This window comes from Anolis carolinensis, chromosome 3 (assembly GCF_035594765.1).
Source record: "Anolis carolinensis isolate JA03-04 chromosome 3, rAnoCar3.1.pri, whole genome shotgun sequence".
Taxonomy (NCBI): Eukaryota; Metazoa; Chordata; class Lepidosauria; order Squamata; family Dactyloidae; genus Anolis; species Anolis carolinensis.
In genome coordinates this window covers 180163169-180179133 of record NC_085843.1, presented here as the reverse complement: position 1 = coordinate 180179133, position 15965 = coordinate 180163169, and the positions used below count along the sequence as shown (strand labels likewise).

The 15965-nt window shown below is 39.7% G+C and overlaps 1 long non-coding RNA gene across 1 annotated transcript; it reads left to right on the top strand.

Annotated features, from left to right (window-relative positions):
- The first annotated feature begins 252 nt into the window (after positions 1-252).
- On the top strand, positions 253-14545 carry LOC134297677 (uncharacterized). The gene is made up of 2 exons (XR_010004508.1): positions 253-403; positions 14045-14545. It is a non-coding gene; the product is annotated as an uncharacterized LOC134297677 (long non-coding RNA).
- Positions 14546-15965: the final 1420 nt, after the last annotated feature.

Below are 15965 nucleotides of genomic sequence, written 5' to 3'. Positions count from 1 at the left end.
GTTTAGAATCAATTTTTTCAATGATCGCTCAAGCCTAGTAATTTGATGATGATGATGATGATGATTATTATTATTATTATTTTGCCTTTTAGCATTAGGCAAGCTGACACCCTGGACAGTTCACCACTGCTAATCCCTCACCTACAGTAAGAGCAAGGCTAGTAGCAAGGAAGCCTAAGCTGAAGTTAGAGGTTGGTTGAATCATCATTGATGTCACAAAGGTTCTGTTTTCTAATTGCTTAGCAACCATATTTGTGTTTCTAGAGGGCCCCAACTGGGCTACAACAGACTGGGAACTAAAGCAAAGAGATGAGCAAACATTGTGCTCCATGGAAAGGGATGTGGAGAAATCAGTACATAGAAAGGAAGGAAGGCCAAGTTGCCATTACCATAGGTGAGAAAGGTCAGTGTTATTATTCAATATAAAATAGGCTCACATTTTCAATTGATACCACAGTTATGGGACTAGTTAATGATAAATATTTACAGCAGAATATTAAAAAACCTAAAATAATTACTACAGATTATTTACATAACTTTAAAGCAGACAATGAAGACATTGAAGTAATTCAAGATTTTTCATACATTGGATCAGTCATTCATCAGAACGGAGACTACAATCATGAAATCAAAAGACTAGGACTTGGAAGGGCAGCTATGAAGAAATTAGACATGATCCTGAAATGTCAAGATATATATTATTATAAAAGTTAGACTGGGCCATGCCATCATATTTCAGATTTACATATATGGTTGCGAAAACTGGACAGTGAAGGAAGCTAGTGATGCCAGAAAAGAATTCTACAGATACTGTGGACCACTAAAGAGACAAATAAATGGGTTTTAGAGTGAATCAAGCTTGAACTCTCCCTAGAAGCTAAGCTGACTAAACTATAGTCAGTATTTTGAACATATCATGAAAAGACTCATATAAAAAGAAAATAATGCTTGGTTAAGGTAGAAGGCTATAGGAAAAGAGGAAGATTTCATTACAGATGGAAAAGCTCAGTCAAGGAAGCCACAACCCTGAATCAGCAAGACCTGAGCAGGGCTACTATTTTATTTTATTTTATTTTATTTTTTTTCATGTCAGGAGCAACCGGAGTTGCTTCTGAAGTGAAAGAATTGGCCATCTGCAAGGACGTTGCCCAGGGGACGGCCGGATGTTTTGATGTTTTACCATCCTTGTGGGAGGCTTCTCTCATGTCCCCGTAGGGAGCTGGAGCTGATAGAGGGAGCTCATCCACACTCTCCCCAGGTGGGATTCAAACCTGGCAGCTTTCAGGTCAGCAACCCAACCTTCAAGTCACGAGGCTTTTATCCCCTAGGCCACCGGAGGCTTCTTTTTTGGGCTACTGCTTATAGGGTAACTTGGGGTCGCTCTTCTGTAGGGTTGCCATAAGTTGAAGTCAACTTATCAGTAGTTAACAATAATTGACTTCCTCCTTTGAAAAAAAAAACCCACAGACTTTCAACACAGTCTGAATATAAAGACTGTATGGAGCGGAAATGCTTCCACCCATGAACCTTTGAAACTGGACACACAGGAACACTTTCTGTTTAAATGGCCTGTTTAAAGTCACCAAAAGATCACCACAAACCTGATGCGTCATTCATTTTCTCATGTGGTTGAAAGTTACTGCTTGGTCAGAAATTATGACCTCCTTGAGCTCAAGAAGAATTTGGCAAAGTTAGATTTTGTAGAGTAATGAAATCCCTAAACACTTACTGGAGGTTTCCTTGACAACTGAAGTATGGCTCTTGTATATTCTTGGCAGAGCCTGGGGGCTTTCCCCTTTCCAGATTTGGCTTCCTGTTATAGCAGGCTGTACAAGAATACTGACATGGCTGTTTGTTGTGCTAACTAAATTGAATGTGTAAATATTTAATCAACATTAGGTATTTCCCTTGCATTTTCTTTCCTTTCAAGAAAACTTTTCGCCTTTCTTCTTTATTGCTTAGAAAGAACACCAGGGCGAGAGGAAAATCAGCTTGACCCCACATAATATATAGTTACAAGAAGCTTCCTTCCCTGTTCAATGCTGGGAGTTAGGGCCTTTTACCCTAGCACTTAAGATCTGGCTCTTTACTAGAGCTTTTGATCTATGTCAATTTTATCAATATTTGTATGTATGTATTTTTATCCTTTACAATTTAGCTTGTAAATCGCCTAAAGCATCTTGGATGGAGGGCGATTAATAAGTAATTAAATGATGATGATGATGATGATGAGAAAAAACTGCCGGCACTCCAAGTAAAGTGTCCTGAGTTTGGAGAAACAAGGATAAGAATGATCTGACCACTGTCACCAGCCAGGAGACTAGTAAGGACCATTAGGTAAACCCATTGCTTTCATCCCTGCAAGCAGAATCAGCATGGTCTCAATTGGACACAATTGCATGCTGAAAGCTCAGCTCACCCTCCATGACTTCCCACTGCTTTTCCTTTATTTATTTTTCTTCTCATACAAGACAGATTATCAAATCAGATTGTTCAGATTATCTGATTTGAACTGGATGAACTTGTAGCACCTTAACTTCCTTCTTGTTTACAAGTTTCACTCAGTGCACTTTGCCCAGCTCATTTTATGTTTTTATTGCTGTGTTTTTCATGTGTTTTATAATGATTGTGATTTTTTTAATGCCTTTTAAATTTATTTGTGTGTTTTTGTATTTGATATTTATATTTGATATCACTGTATGCTGGTTTTATATCTGTGAGCCGCCCCGAGTCCCTCTGGGGAGATGGTGGGGGGTACAAAAATAAAATGATTATTATTATTTTATTATGACACAGCAAACAAGATAGATATGCTGGATTTCGTATCACAAAATCACAAGTCGAACACTTCCCAAGTGTCTAGGACTATGTGATGTTTTTTCGGATGATGCGCGCAGATCCCAGCAGGGTGGCCTTTTGCAGCTGGCAGATCGTAATTTTGTCAATGTCTACGGTTTCCAAATGCCAGCTGAGATCTTTTGGCACGGCACCCAATGTGCCCATCACCACCGGGACCACCTGCACTGGTTTCTTCCAGAGTCTTTGAAGTTCAATCTTGAGGTCCTGATAGCAGCTGAGTTTTTCCTGTTGTTTTTCATCAATGCGACTGTCACCTGGGATGGCAACATCAATGATCCAAACCTTTTTCTTTTCCACAACTGTGATGTCTGGTGTGTTGTGTTACAGAACTTTGTCAGTCTGGATTTGGAGGTCCCACAGTATCTTTGCGTGCTCATTTTCCAATACTTTTGCAGGTTTGTGATCCCACCAGTTCTTTGCTGCTGGCAGGTGGTACTTGAGGCATAAGTTCCAATGAATCATTTGGGCCACATAGTTGTGCCTCTGTTTGTAGTCTGTCTGTGTGATTTTCTTACAGCAGCTGAGGATATGATCAATGGTTTCGTCGGTTTCCTTGCACAGTCTGCATTTTGGGTCATCAGCTGATTTTTCGATCTTGGCCTTAATTGCATTTGTTCTGATGGCTTGCTCCTGGGCTGCAAGGATCAGGCCTTCTGTCTCCTTCTTCAGGGTCCCATTCGTGAGCCATAGCCAGGTCTTCTCCTTATCAGCTTTTCCTTCAATTTTGTCAAGGAACTTTCCATGCAATGTTTTGTTGTTGTTGTTGTTGTTGTTGTTGTTGTTGTTATTATTATTATTATTATTATTATTATTATTATTATTATTATTATTATTATATGACTCTACACTGCCATATAATCCAGTTCAAAGCAGATAATCTGGATTGTATAAGGCAGTGTAGATGAGACCTTAATTGAGGGTTCACCAGTGTCATTGCATTTTGAACATTCAAAACTGAATACGTTAGAGGGAATTTGTTGATCTGGACAAAGTTTGTGTTGCGTTTTTGGGAATGAAAGGGATACAGAAAAATGCCATTGTGGGGGAAGTGGAGTCAAATTAGATCATCGCCGTGTTCCTGCTCCCAAGCATCACCAGAGAATCTACCTAGAGGAAAGAATAACAGAGTGCCATTGAAGCTGAGATACAAATATCATACAGATCAGAATTCTTCTAGTTGTCAAAATCAATTGGTTCTCAACCCTGTTTCTCCCAATGTTCAAGGTTCCCCAAAGCCCCATCCAGCATGGCCAACAAGAAGAGACCCAAAACTGGGAATCACTGATCAACCACAGAGCTCCATGTTCAGCTGCACTCCCTCAGTATGGGAAACATTGCTGAAGGGAGCAGACATGGGCTATTCTTAATGCCTCTTTTCCCTTCCATTCTCACTTCTCAGGATGTATCTATGCTGTAGAATTAATACAGTCTGACAAAACTTTAATTGCCCTGGCTCCATGCTATGGAATCCTGAGAGTTGCCATTTGGTAAATCACCAGCAACTCTATGATAGAGAAGGCCAAAAACCTTGTCGAATTGCAAGCATAATTCCATTAACATTGAGCCATGGCAGTTAAAGAGGTGCCAAGCTGCATTAATTCTACAGTACAGATGCACCTTGGTCACCCAGGCTACTCATCCTTTGTTTTCCTCCAATTCATGTACTTGTTACCTGTCAATTTAGGAAGTTAGACTTTGCTGCACTTAGCATTAGAAGAAAAAAGGGTAAATAATGATCAAAGTGCAAGTTTATAGGACCTGATTTCACATTGGCATCCCTGGCCCCATCAGAGAAGTTAGGACGAGTCTTAGGCCCTTATAATCCAATTTCTGCTTTGAACTAGATAATATGGCAGTGTAGATCCAGTCTTGGAAAGCTTCCAGAATCTCTTAGTCATGCTGGCCTGAATCTAGCTAATTGCAGGCTCATATGTAACTTTTCCAAGTTTTGAAAGCCTTCTTCTCAACCACTAACTAGTATGATGACAAACACAACCATGACATGAAATTCTTGGTGTGTAATAATGACAGCCATTGTTTCACTGTAAGCAAATTGCTGTTGAAGGAAAGGGCTCAAGACAGATTCTTTTGTCATCCAGTTTTTTTATATATATATTGGATGTGGTGTGTAAAGATATGTCATATTTTAACTTGGGACTGAAAATAGAATTTACTTACATATGAAAAAGTCAGCACTTTAAAAAATAAAACAGTTGCTAAGCCCTTCAATCATCTAAACTCCCTGACCATCATCTGATGAACCACTTTTCAACTCATGATCAACACAATAGGCTTTTGTCTTAGAATTTGCCAATGTAACTTCATATCATTTACAAGACTGAAGGCATGTTTTTTGTGAACATGTATTGTTTTTCATCCAAAATCAGTTGTTCAATTAGGTCTTTTATGCCCAGCCACCCCCGTCTTTGAATGTGGAATCAATTAAGACATCAGTTAAATTATTTCAAGAGTGTGCGGATATGTAAAAAGACACCATGATGGAATGGGTTGACTGGAAAGGCATGTGTCAACAGCTGATTGGCTGAGCCAGCCAGGAGCCAGAATTTCGATTGGCTTGTTGCTGAGACAAACGGTTTTAATTGCCACTTTCACCTCAGAAAGTGAAGAGGGCGCTGACTGAAAATAGTCAGGAGGGAAATGGCTGCCAACTCTCCGAAGCCTAATTATTTATAAGGCAAATGAGGCATATTTAAAGACTGTTTAAGGGGACAGTTTATTCCCTCTGTTCTGTGTGTGAATTCAGAGAGACTACTGTATATATTGTTGCCCTGTTTGATCTTTTGAATTGAAGTAAAGATACTGCTGCTTGTTACACAAGCCTGAGTGACACTTTATTATACTGCAGGGTATATCTTGGTTCAGAAACTGTGGTAAAGCTTCTATTTATTTATTTATTTCTACAACCTATAACAAAGAGCACCTTTATCACAATACTTTATGTAATAGATATTTAACTCCAAGTTAAATCCTCACTACAACAAAGCTGAAAAATATATAATTGCCAATAGCCCTGTCTTGAGTTTGGGAAGAGAAAGAAACAGCTACATGAGTTTTCAAAGCCTATTTTCAGCCAGCTCACCAAAACCTCTGTTCTTGCTTTCCCCTCTGCCTGCTATTTGCTGAACCTCCCCTCTTCTTTCACTTAATGATCCCCATGTGGATTTCAACTAAACCCCTATGGATAAGAATGTTAAAATGTGGGGGAAATGACAATATCACTGTGGTATTCAGTGAAGAATAGAGGTAAACCATCTAGATGCAGGGAATACTCTTCCAAGCGGATGTAAAATCTTTTGCCTATGGATTTAGTAAAATCCCTCATTTAATTTATTAATAATTTTATTAATAACTTAATTCTAGAATTACATTAATGTTGAAAGTCCAACATGATTAAATTTTAAAACTACATTTATATACATTAGGAAAAACTACACTAATTGATAAATTAATTGATTTTAATTAGGTAATTCCTATCACTAGTTATGACCATAGGGAATTATGGCAGCTGTGTACCAAAAAGAATTAAAAGGAGGGAGGAAAGGAAGGAAGGACTTTTCCAACCTCTGTTGTGAATGTATGTATGCATATAACCAAGCCTATCAAATAAGACAGAGATATGGAAGTTGCTGTCCCTCACAACCTTAGGGTTTCTGGAAGTGTAGCAAGTGTTCCCTATTATGAGGTCTTGTGACAACAGACAATCTGCTGGAGAGATACTGATGATCATCTGCTGCTGTTTATATCTACAGGTGAGAATGAAAGAATTTCTAGGAAGCAAACTCAGTTTGTGTGGGCAGAGAGTGTGCCATTTAGGCTGCAATCCTCTGCACACTTAGCCAGAGAGATAACCTTTACTAAACAAAATAATTTGGTTCAAATGTCACTATGAGCCAAAGTTCCAGGTGAGCCCTATTTTTTTTTTTGTTTTTTTTGTTTACAAGCATTGTGCTTGTGCACACTGACAGGTATTAACAGGAAAGAATACACTTCCCTTCCATTGTTCATTTACTGTGACATTTAAAACTAGTAGTCTGTCTTCTATCTCGCACAACTAATTACTAATATATGACATCAAGAGTACCAGACTTCACAGTAAATTGGGATGGGCAATTGCAGTCAGGCCAGACACCACTTTCTGTGTTGGCCAAGTCTTTGAGAGCCACCGGTTTATTTCTGTCGTTTTTGTTTTAGCTGCATTCATTTGTAAAGAGATTTGGGGGCGGGGTGTGTGAAAAAAACACAGGCAATAATTTGTAAATATTTAAAATAGCAGCTAATGTTTCTTTTGTTAAAATATATAACCTAAAATTAATTTTACTCAATTCACAGAATACTCATATGACATATTTATTTACTACATTTATATCATGTATACATAGGGTAAGGGTAAAGGTTTTCCCCTGACATTAAGTCCAGTCATGACCGACTCTGGGGGTTGGTGCTCATCTCCATTTCTAAGCCGAAGAGCCAGAGTTGTCCGTAGACACCTCCAAGGTCATATGGCCGGCATGACTGCATGGAACGCCATTATCTTCTTGCCGGAGCGGTACCTATTGATCTACTCACATTTGCATGTTTTCAAACTGCTAGGTTGGCAGGAGTTGTGGCTAACAGCGGGTGCTCATTCCGCTCCCGGGATTTGAACCTGGGACCTTTCGGTCTGCAAGTTGAGCAGCTCAGCACTTTAACACACTGCGCCACCACCAGGGGCCCTCATATATACATATCACACCCATTCATTGGCTGCCCAAGCTAATTACCTGATAGGGCGATTCACCTATGCTGGATGGGGTCATACTCCCCCTGAAGACACAGGTCTGCAGTTTGGAGGTCCTCCTGGACTTGGCACTGAACCTGGAGACCCAGGTATCTGTGGTGGACAATTTGCACAATTAATACATGTTCACCAACTACGCCAGTGCCTCAAGAAGCCAGATCTCAAGTGGTACATGCCTTCATTACATCCCATCTGAATTACTTTAATGCACTCTACATGGTGCTGCCTCTGAAGAGTGCTCAGAAACTTCAACTGGACCAAAAAAACTGCAGCCAGGTTGCTCCCTAGGACAACCCCCTGTAGCAGCAGCTCCACTGGCTGCCAGTCTGTTTCTCGGCACAATTCAAAGTGCTGGTTATGACCTTTAAAGTCCTAGACAGTTCAGGTCAAGGCTATTTGGCTGACCGCATGCCCTTGTATGAACCTGCCCAGGACCCTTCTCTCAGTCTCACCTAGATCTCAAGCTCGATTGATGGAAACATGAAAGTGGGCTTTCTTGGTAGCTGCCGATCAACTCTGGAATTCCCTGCTTAAGGAAGTCAGAATGGCTCCCTCCCTGCTGTTCTTCCGGCAGCAGGCTAAAAACTTTTTGTTCAGACAGAGTTTTTAAGATGATGGTGTTTAAGATCTAGTCAGGGGTGCTGTGGTTTTTAACTTTGAATATGTATTGATGGATTTTAACTGTGAACTGTTTATTGCTGTTTGTGTTTAATTCTGTTTTAATGTTTGTATATTTGTATATATTAAATTGTATATTAATACTTTTATGTCAAGCTGCTTTGAGTCCCCATTGGGGAGATAAAGAGGGTGATAATAATAATACAGTAGAGTCTCACTTATCCAACATAAACGGGCTGGCAGAATGTTGGATAAGCGAATATGTTGGATAATAAGGAGAGATTAAGGAAAAGCCTATTAAACATCAAAATAGGTTATGATTTTACAAATTAAGCACCAAAAACATCATGTTCTACAATAAATTTGACAGAAAAAGTAGTTCATTACACATTAATGCTATGTAGTAATTACTGTATTTACAAATTTAGCACCAAAATATCACAATGCACTGAAAACATTGACTACAAAAATGTGTTGGATAATCCAGAATGTTGGATAAGTGAGTGTTGGATAAGTGAGATTCTACTGTAATAATAATAATAATAATAATAATAATAATAATAATAATAATAATAATAGAATATGATATGGAGAAGAATATACCCCCTGTATAAGGTAATGACATGCACACCCAGGCTATCTCTAGCTACCATGTTTCCCCGAAAATAAGACAGTGTCTTATATTATTTTTTACTCCCAAAGATGCGCTAGGTACTATTTTCAGGGGATGTCTTATTTTTCCATGAAGAAGAATTCACATTTATTGTTGAACAAAAAAATGAACATTTATTCTATACTGCACAGTAGTTGTCATCACAAACCAATATAACCAAACCAGACAAACTGTGACTTCTGTCAAGAATTTCTTGTTATTACCATTATTTCCATATAGAACTGGTATGTACATTTACCCATCCTGCATGCTATGGTGTTTTGTTTAGGGGCGCCGGGCATGCTTCCAAACAAAAGCTTTGCTAGGTCTTACTTTTGGGGGAGGCCTTATATTTAGCCATTCAGCAAAACCTCTACTAGGTCTTATTTTTTGGGAATGTCTTATTTTAGGGAAAACAGGGTATGCTGTAAAGAAATATCTGCTTGATTCTGCATATTTGGATTCATGCACTGTCAGAGGAGAAGGGGAATGTTTATGTTGCAGAACAGGCATTTTCCAAAGCATGTTTGCTCTATTCACAGAACCTTGTTTTGAAAACCAAGGCTTTGAGATAGTAGCTAGCTACATTAAATCCAGTTACTGGTTGACAGTATTGAAGTTTCATCTTAAGTCTAAGGATGGGTGGAAAGCCAAGATGATCAAAATATTACTTCATGTTGGGCAGTGGTTGGGGGCAGTGATAGCCAAACAGCATTTTTCCCCAGCAGTTCATAGTCAAGGTCTGATGCTGACTTTTGGTGTCAAATCCCACAGCCATCACTGACTTTCAGCAGCAGCTTTCTCTTATTTTAGTTGATCTTGGTGAGGAAGAGAGCCGGGACTGCAAACCACAGATGGAAAGCTTGTGGTGTGTTGAGCAGGAAAGAAATGGCAGCTGTATTGGTATTCTGCCTGGTTCACAATAAGTGAGAATTCTTTTGAATGTTCCAGTGTGCCTCCTATGGCCTGCTTCCAAAGAGACATGCAGGGGATTTCTTTGTTAACAAATGTTTCTCAGAGGCACCTCCTTTTCTTAGCCAGTCCACTGGTTCTGCATTCTGACTCTTGCTTTAATTAAACAGGACTGCTTATTACTTATGCATATTGCAGCCACAAATCCCTTTGCTTCTCAAAGTAGTAGCTGCTTGACCTCTGTCAATAATACAATAGAATTATATCATATTTTTAAAAGTCACCTCAACAAATATTCCAAATACAATAAACTGCTTTTGTGTGTGTGTAAAGTTGAAGCTGCAATTTCATGACCACTGATTTAGGAGTAGAGACCACAATTGAATGACACTTATTTCTGAATAAAATATGCTAAAAGTTGTATTGTATATCTCAAATATTTAACAGCAAATCTTACGGAGAACATCCCTTCTCTCATGAAATCTTCCTTGATTCCTAAACTGTAAATCCAAACCTAATTTCTCTTTAAACGTGGGTCAGGGGAACTGCCAATTTTTTTCTGTCTCTCAGAGAGCAAGTCAATAATCTACTATGTACAGTCAGCTCAGTCCAAGGCATTTTAAGAATCCAACTGGCATCTATCACCCAGAGGATCTTTTCATTGGGTGCCCCAAAACTCTGGAATGACCTACTAAAAGAGATCCAACAAGCCAGGCTGTGGCGCAGGCTGGTTAGCAGTCAGCTGCAACAAATCACTCTGACAAAGAGGTCATGAGTTCGAGGCCCGCCCGTGCCTGGGTCTGTCTCTGTCTCTGTGCTATGTTATGGCATTGAATGTTTGCCTTATATGTGCAATTTGATCCACCCGGGTCCCCTTCGGGATGAGAAGGGTGGAATATAAATACTGTAAATAAATAAATAAATAGATCACTTGATTAAGGGCACTTCTAGACAGAGCCAAAACCCAAGCCGAAGCGGGTTTAAATAACCCACTTTGATGTGGGTTCTTGTCTCCACTCTCCCACCCAAACCTCAGACATTCCTGAGAGGTGGGTTACTACATGCCATCCCAAGACAAATTGGAATGGCATGAAACCACCCCTAAGCCCCGAATTTAGCGCCAAAAACATTAAAGATCCCTGACTGCCATAGAGGTTCTCCTGAGGAGATGGAAGGGGTGTCGTAGTCCAACCTGTGCTAGGGTCTGAGGTGTCTGATGTCAATGAAGTATCTGGGCCTGTGTCTGATTGAAATGGAGATAATGGTACTGACAGGCCTGACTGCAATGGGGATAATGGTAGTGACAGGCTTGCCTTAGAGTCAGAGGTTTCTGCAGAACAGAGACCGGAGGCTCAAGGCCACATTCCTGAAAGAGGCCGGCTTTCTGAGGAGGATTTGTCAGATGCAGATGCAGATGGAGAGGTTAATGAGCTTGCAGATAGATGGCGAGACTTTTGTAAACAGAGAGAGAGTTCCCAGGTCCTTCAAGGGTCACCTTTGAGAAAAAAGAGCAGATAAATTATCTGGTGAGAAAGTGAAATGAAATGTGTTCTTCTTACTGCAGGAAGCTTTTTAAGAAAAAGAGAAAAGCCTTTTGCTTCATTGGGGTCAACGTTGGTGAATCAAGCCAGTCATGCCAAGTTCATGCTCTCAGTTTCCCAAAGGGATTTTTAGCTTCCTGGTTCCTGTCCTGTCAAGTTCCTGTTCTTTGATTCCAAGTGTGTTTTAGTTTCATAGTTCAGTCAGTTTTAAGTTGTGAATTTTAATATTCATTTTATCATATATGTGTATATTTGATATATGTATTTTAATAGTGTTCTGTTTTATGTTATACCCCACCTCGAGCCATTAGGAGAGGCAGGTAATAAATATATTGTTGTTTTGACAGATTTTTTCTGGCTTTATTGCATTCTCTTTTCACAGAATTTGACACTTCAGAAGTGGTTGAACTGCAACTATCCCTAGCCAGCAGAGCCAGTAATGAGGAATGCTGGGAGTTGTGGTTCAACATCTGAAGGCATGCATAATTCTCATCATGCACAAATATATTCTAAGTACTTAACAAAGCAACGCAATGAGTTGGTTTTCAAGCATTATAACAAACAATAGCAACTTACTTTTCTGTCATTCCAAAGAGTAATAGGACTGAATAAGGTTTCGAAACCAACATTCCAAGCTCTGGTGAGTAACAGCAGCAAGAAAGAAATTATGCAAACCAAGAAAACATGCTTGGCTTTGTTACTCAGAATATGAATAGGCTTTAGTTTTTCTTGGCACAAGATTTGTCTTGCCTTTCCATAGAAGCTTGGATATTATATATTGATGTGCAGTAGAGTACATCCAATTCTGATGATACCAGACTGAAAAATAGGCATGGTGAGCAAGCATTAACATCAGTCACCTATTTGGATGACAAGCAAGGTAGAAAAACTGAGTGGGTGATCACTGGTCCCCAAACCATGCATTCCCTAATCTTTTCTGCAGAGCCAATGCATGCATTAGAACACTGCAAATATTAGAGATTGAAATAATATTCACTATAAAATGAGAAAAATAATATAGTGGTGATATAGCTTCCCAGCTTCCCTCTGGTTCATAAACATTCCAAAGTATTTTTCGAAATTATTCTGTGCAGAAATACACATAATTTTTGCATGAGAACCACATGTTCATTTTGTGCATTATTGTTGTTTTCTGTGCACAATAGCAGTGATACTACACAAAATCTTACACAAAGAACACAAAAAAAGCCCCTAACCAAAGATTATCATTTCTGTGCAAAATAATTTTGTGCATGATTTTGTACGTTTTTGTTATGCAATATTCATGACATTTTAAAATATAAAACGGTGAGTTTTGTGCAAAACCCAGAAGTCTCATGCAAAACACCACACATATTTCTGTGCAGAATGATAATCTGAAACACTTTGAGATGTGTAAATATCAGACAAAAAAGTGTGCAAAATATTCCATGCGGAGAAAATTGTGCAAGTTATTTCTTCTCCACTTGAGAGGACGATATAGTGGAATATTCACATCCTTTGTCAGTACAGGAATCAAGACATGGAGGCTGAAGTTGGGGGCAACAGACATGATCTCCATCCATGTACAAGTGTACTGTGTCACATTTGTTCTGCTTGAACTGTTATCAGCAAAGAGCTTTGGCTACTAAAGAGGTTAAAGCTGGGGCAAAATCTAAGATAATCACTCCGGAGGGAAAGGATCCCTATGAATGCACTTCAGGCACATGTGGAAATAACGACAACAAAAAACCTCACACACAAATCTTGTTTAGATCTAAAATCATGTATAAGGTGACAAATGTGCTCTTAGCCTAAACATAGCCAATCCTGTTGTAAACAGCTTACATTTGCTCATTACTTTAATTGATAATTTCCTTTGTGTATGTGTGTGTGTGTGTGTGTATAACGAGCAACAATAGCCAAACACAACATCAAGAGATATCTCATCAAGTTCACTGGGATTCATGTAACCCAGCTAAGCATGCACTGGATTGGAGGCATGTTCATCCATTTCTGTTGTAAATGTAAAATATGCCTTAGTATAAATTGAAGCATTATGATTTTGTAATCCATATGTCCTGGTTCTCATAGGTAACAAACAAGATCTTCAGGTACAGGAGTGGGATTGCTAGCAGCAAGCCAAAAAAGGCTTTTCAAAAGTGGTAGCCACCTCCGTTGTAAAACCTTGGGGTTGGAGGGAGTAAAGACAGGTGATTCAAACTCTGCTCACAATCATATGAACAGCCCCAAGCTCTGTTCTAGGGTCTGTTTTGCATTAATTGTTGATCTGCCGATTCAAGTTTCACCTTCCAGCAACAATTAATTTTTAATTTCTTTGTTTTTAATGACATGTCTAGGAAGGGCAAAATACCCACTTGCTGTTTCTGCGTTTTAAAATGACATTACGTTCATTCAGTATTTTCTTTGTTTGGCTGACATAGACTACTAGTGAACATTTCAGGCAAATATACCAAATGTTTGCTGAAATGCAGGTACAAGAGCCCCAATTGTAGTGTGTGATGTTATTTTGCTGCCTGTTTGGGTTGGTTTTTTTAAGAGATGGCTATTAGCGGCTAATCCTGCATGGTTGCCTCTGCCTTGGAAGTTGTCGGTTTTTAAAAAAGGAAAAAAATGTTTCTCAAAGCACCATTTGCTCAGTATTTCTGTGTGTGTTTTCCACAGGAAGAAACACTGCTAAATCCTGTCCATTTGTAAAGGGATTGATTGGCTTGGCTGTGGAAAATCCATCTGTAAAGATGTATCAACGAATGCTGGATAAACAGTGGAAAAATACTGGCTGGGATCAGAGCTCCAAGCAAGATCTTTAGAAAGCAACAAGCTTCCCTCTTCTCTCTTTCTCTCTCTCTCTCTCTCTCTCCCTCTCTCTCCTCCCTTCCTGCTCCTCCTTCAGTGGAAATCTTCCATCTTGCATCAGCTTTCAAGACAACATATTACTTATGCTAAAATCCTTAATGTGAGGTGCCCTTTTAAAGAGGTTGTATCATTTAATAACGTTCATTGTGTTAGCTCCCCCTAAAGTAATCACTGACTTTGATGAGAACATGCTCCATGTTCCTTTATTTGATCTGGGAATAAAATTACCACGTCTTTGCTTTGGTATCTGCTCCTTTTGCTCAAATAAATAAACATGAAGCTGTCAGTGCTGGGGAAAATCCACTGCAACACTCTCTTCTCCCCTTTTCGGGTGTTTTTTTCCCCTTTTTCTCTCTCTCCTGTTACACACCTTTGATTTTATGTAAAGAGGATTCTCCTACAACGTAGCACTCCCTTTAAAGTACACTAAGCACATTGTGTTTGCTTTCTTCTGCTGCTTGTTTCCCATGTAAGGGGAAGGGGAGGGGCAGACACAGAGTCTCCTGTCCCAGCAGAAGAGTTCCCTTATCAAGCAGCCGTTCCTTTCTGTACAACTGACTGTAGTATTTTTCTGATTAATAATCAGAGGTACAAAATGCCAACAGGGTTCTGGCATTAAAGTAGGCCAGTGCACAGAACTCAGAAAGACTCACAAGCATGCTTGACTTGTCCCCCCCACACACACACACACACTAATAACAGTTTCAGTGTACAGCCCTGGGGCCCCAGCATATTACACAGTCATGCCACTATGATTCGATTGAAACTGCCATGGCTGCTCCCCATGTAAGTGTGAGGTCTGTGGTTTAGTGAAGTACTAGACAAGCTCTCTGGGGATACTGAATGTCCCTTCCTAAACTACTAATCCCATGATTCCATAGCACATGGCAATGACTAGTAATGTGGAATCATTGTGCTATAATTAGGTAGTGTGAGAGAGCCACAACAATGGTGGAATCCAACCCTTCAAGACAATCTTGTCTGTGAGAGGGTTACAAACTAAAACCGGTGCGTTTAGGTTTCCTATTTCAATAACAATTTAGATCCTATCTGTCAAAGCCTCGACCCCCAAATACCAGCATTAACAGTTCAAAGTCAAGCTGATAGTCCAACAGAGATGCAAACATTAACAGAATAACACAAGAGGGAATCTAAATGTACATTCCAGGGTCATGAGCTGATGACCCAGAGTGTCCAGAGTACAAGCTTGAATCAGAGTCCATAAGCTGAGGTCCAAGGTAAATCCAGGGTTCACTAAACACAAGTTAGCAAGAGTCTAGGGTCATGGCTTCTGGAACTGACATTGCAGTCAGCAAATAGGTACCTGTCTTCAGTTCCTTAAATCTTAAATTCACATGTGTTACCTGTTGCTAGCTCTCTTCACAGCTAATCTCAATGACCTGAGCAGCTGTGACCTCTCTTCTTGCAGGTCCATGAAAGCTAAAACAGTTAACTCTTCCTCAGCCTGCTCAGAGGAACTCACATGCACTTGTTCAGCAGGCCAAATAGTAGCTCTATCCATGGATGTTGCTTCAGAGCTTGGCTGAGGAAGCTGTTGGGCACTGCTGGACTCCAGTTTGACCATTAAATGTTCCACCAGCATCTCCAAATCTGAACTCCAGTTTGACCATTAAGCTTTCCACCAGCATCTCCTCATCCATGTTTTCCAAGCTGTCCATGACACTGTCCAAGATGCCCAGGACAGTCCGAGGTTGGGGACATTACTTGG